Source organism: Arvicanthis niloticus, chromosome 9, assembly GCF_011762505.2.
Source record: "Arvicanthis niloticus isolate mArvNil1 chromosome 9, mArvNil1.pat.X, whole genome shotgun sequence".
Taxonomy (NCBI): Eukaryota; Metazoa; Chordata; class Mammalia; order Rodentia; family Muridae; genus Arvicanthis; species Arvicanthis niloticus.
The window spans coordinates 9835056-9839419 of NC_047666.1; the positions used below are offsets into that span (position 1 = coordinate 9835056).

At 39.1% G+C, this 4364-nt stretch overlaps 1 pseudogene; it reads right to left on the minus strand.

Moving 5' to 3' along the window:
* Positions 1-350: 350 nt before the first annotated feature.
* LOC117715037 (Ig kappa chain V region Mem5 pseudogene) lies at positions 351-788 on the minus strand (annotated as a pseudogene).
* Positions 789-4364: the final 3576 nt, after the last annotated feature.

Sequence of the window (4364 nt, forward strand, 5' to 3'; positions counted from 1 at the left end):
AATACAAATAAATTTCTAGAAAAAGAGAACTGGAGGGAAATTTTCACAGTTCAAGAGTTTGAAAGTCTACTCGCAGCTGAGAAAAGCACAAGCCAAGCTCTCTTTTGAATCCTCCAGTGGGAATATAGGTTGCTAGGCACTTGATTTAGCCCATGGAGATTCATGTTGAAATTGTGCATTCCATAATATTAAATGATAAATTTATCATGTTCAATATGCAGAATTTGAGCATAAGAAATTAAAAACAAAAACAAATATCCTTTTTTCCTGTTGCCATGAAGAATTTGCAATTCAAAAGATCAAAATGGCTATCTGTTCATGAATTTACAATCATACTTTGTATTAGTTAGTCAAGCATAGCAGCAGAAGGCAGAAGGGGAAGTGTGTAGGTCTGGGGGAGTGTAGTGCAGGCAGCTGGTTAGAATCTCAGAGGTTTGTGTAAGATGCTGAAGCACTGTGGAAGGATAGTCGTGATACTGCTGACAGAAATAAATGGATGTGTCTTCAGCCTGCACACTGCTGATGGTAAGAGTAGAATCTGTCCCAGATCCACTGCCTGTGAAATGATCAGGGACCCCAGTGTACCAGTTGGATGCATAGTAGATCAGAGGTTTGGGCGACTGCCCTGGTTTCTGTTGGTACCAGGATACAGCACTACCCACATTCTGACTGGCCTGGCAGGTCAGGCTGACCCTTTCTTCTACTGATGTACACATGAATTTGGAAGACTGGCTCATCACAATGTTCCCATCAGCTTCTGCAATCAGAAATAGAAAATGAATACGCATATATACAAAGAATTCCTGATACAATCCTTGGAATCCAAAATGACTTTTCTAACTGCATTGACTCCATACTATTGGCTTCCTGTAAGAAATAGCCATTTCTCTACAAATGAATTACTTTTAAGATATTTTAATACTTTTTAATAGCTTACCATACAAGCAAAGCAGTATAAATATGAAGACCTAAGTCTGTGATTCCATTTTGATGCCCATGATGGTTTGATGCATTTCAGATCTCACTGAAAAAAAACATGGTTTATAAATCATGAAGAACTAGGCTGGCCTCTAGAAATCTGTGCAAAGTTGTCATCAAATAAAGAAGTAAATTATCTGAACAATGTGTTGTAAGATTATCCTGGTTAAATCAACAGACCATCATGGTTAAATCAAAAATACCATCAAAGGCAGTAAGCAATCACTGGGGGAAAAGTTACACCTCTAGATGCTCTTCTGACAGGCTTCCATTAACACACAAAATATATATATATATAGCAGGCGAGTTTTTCAGAAATAATACAAGAACTACATTTGAATCAATCATGGGGAAACAGTAAATATGCTAGGCAACAACAGAAAAAACAGAAGAAGTGGAAAATAAGAAAGGAAAAAAGGAGGAAAGAGCAAGAGGAATAAAAGAAGGTAGAATATGGAAAAGAGGAGAGAAAATTTGGGATTGGGGAGGGGACGAGGAATGTAGAGAGGAGAAAATGAATGGAGGATATATTATTTTTAAAAATTTGAGAAAGAAGGATGAAAGATTTGGGAGCAGAGACTCAGCTCAATAGTGGTTAAGATCATTTGTTTCACTTTTACAGCACTCAGGTTTACTCATTCCAAGCTTTTATATGATCTTTAGCCATCTATACATTCACTTAAGCAAATACAATGTATACATAATTACATACAAACATGTGTACATACATACATTACATACATACATAAATACATATATACACACATGTATAAAGTTTTAGATGTAAGCCCTGAGCTTCTGCTCCACCTCCCTAGTCTTCTACCTCATGCCTTCTTTCCAATTTCATACAGTCTAACCTTCAGAGAGGCCAACAAAACCCTTTCTTTATAAGTTCATGGTATTTATCACAACAATAGAAAAGTAAGTAAAAGAAAGGAATAATCCATCAGGGGACATTATACCTGTAGTAAGATATACACCAAACATAAACAATTTTATGTATTCTATAATACTGTCAGGGTGAACTGTATCTTTGGACTCCAAACCAGTTGATCAGTTTGTTTTTAATGAATACATATAAAGGATTAATTAGCATTTTTACATGAGATCTTAGATTCCCCATGTATAAATATTCAATTTAGCCATGAATATGAGATGGAGGCCTGAAAGTTAGGGTCTATTATACTTCTTAACATGGAGTAAGGTTTCTGGGTCTCCACATTTGAAAGTATATATAGAGAGATCAGAGGGAGGCAGGGGTGGACCAATGTCTTAGAAACAATTACATGTACCCTTTCATTTATGAATTTAGATTTTTAAACTCAATTATATAAATATAACCACAACTGTGGTGGCTGTGTAGCAGGGAAATTAGGAAAGGGAAGAAAATTTGTAAGGAAACAAACCATGGAACACAGAGAAAGAGAGGGTAAGGAATGTGTCTTAGTTAGGATTACTATTGTTATGATAAGATATCATGACCACAATCAATTTAAAGGATGGAACAATTAATTCTCCATACTCATCCATGCATAAAAGTCCACATAATAGTCCATAACTGAGTACAGTTGGAGCAAGTACTCAAACAGGGCAGAAAGTGAAAGGCAGTAGCTTACCAGAAGCCATGAGGAGTTCTGCTTGCTTGATTCCCCCCCTTGTAGTGTTCTCAGTTTTATTTGCTATAGAACTCAGGGCCCTTCTGCCCCTCACCTGGATCCCTGTGGATGGAGCATACACCAGCTGGTCTGCTCCTCTGTGGAAACTGCATGCTGAGACATCCTAGAGAGGCCAGTGTCCTCACAGCTGTAGGTAAGATCAGTCATGCACTGTCATACAACCCAGAGCTACATCTGGGAGCAGGGCCTGACAGGGACCCAAACCCCGCCCCTGTGGAATACCACTGCCCTCCTGCCCCTCAGCCAGAACCCTGTGTCTGGAGCAGACACCCAGCTGTTCTGCTCCCCTGTTGAATCTGCATCCTGGGACTTCCTAGAGAGGCCAGTGACCTCAGAGTGGCAGGTAATATCATTTGTGCACCTCCCTAAAACCCAGAGCTATATCTGGGAGCAGGGAGCCCACAGGGCCCACCAGGCACCCAAACCCCACCCCTGCAGAGTGCTACTCCCTTTCAGCCCCTTTCCCTGGATTCCTGTGGCTGGATCAGACACCCAGGTGGTCTGCTCCCCTTTGGAAACCGAGACATCCTAGAGAGACCAGTGACCCTAGAGCAGCAGATCCCTGTGGCTGGAGCAGACAACCAGCTGGTCGCTTTTCTGTGGAAACTGCATCCCAAGACAGACGTCCTAGAGAGGCTACTGACAAGAACGTAAACAACAAAAACCAAAGTTACTTGGCATCACAAGAACCCAGTACTCCTACCACAGTAAGTCCTGAACACCACATCACAACAAAAAAGCAGGATTCAGAATTAAAATCACTTCTCATGATGATGATAGAGGACTTTAAAAGGGGCATAAATAACACTCTCAAAGAATTTGAGGAGAACACAGGTAAACAAGTAGAAGCTCTTAAAGAATTGCAAGAAAACAAACAAACAGGTGAAGGAATTAAACAACCCATCCAGGATCTAAAAATGAAAGTAGAAACAATAAAGAAATTTCAAAGGGAGACGACCCTGGAGATAGAAAACCGAGAAAAGAGATAAGGAGTCATAGACACAAGCACCACCAACAAAATACAAGAGATAGAAGAGAGAATCTCTTGTGCAGAAGATACCATGGAAAACATTGACACAATTGTCAAAGAAAGTGCTAAATACAAAAATCTCCTAATCCAAAACATCCAGGAAATCCAGGACACAATGAGAAGACCAAACCTAATGATAATAGGTATAGATGATGGAGAAGATTCCCAACTTAAAGGACCAGTAAATATCCTCAAAAAATTATAGAGGAAAACTTCCCTAACCTAAAGAAAGAGATGTCCATAAATATCCAAGAAGCCTAAATAACTCCAAATAGTTTAGATCAGAAAAGAAATACTTCCCACCACATAATAATCAAAACATCAAATGTACAAGAAAAAGAAAAAAAATACTAAAAGCAGTAAGAGAAAAAGGCAAAGTAACCTATAAAGGCAGACCTATAAGAATTACACCAGACTTCTCACCAGAAACTATAAAAGCCAGAAGATCCAGGACTGATATCATACAGACCTTAAGAGAACACAAATGCCAGCCCAGACTACTATACCCAGAAAAACTCTCAATCACTATTGATGGAGAAACCAAGATATTCCATGATAAAACCAAATTTACACAATATCTTACCACAAATCCAGCACTTCAAAGGATAATGAAAAACTCCAACACAAGGAAGGAAACTACAACCTAGAAAAAGCAAGAATGTTGTCTTCCAACATCCCAA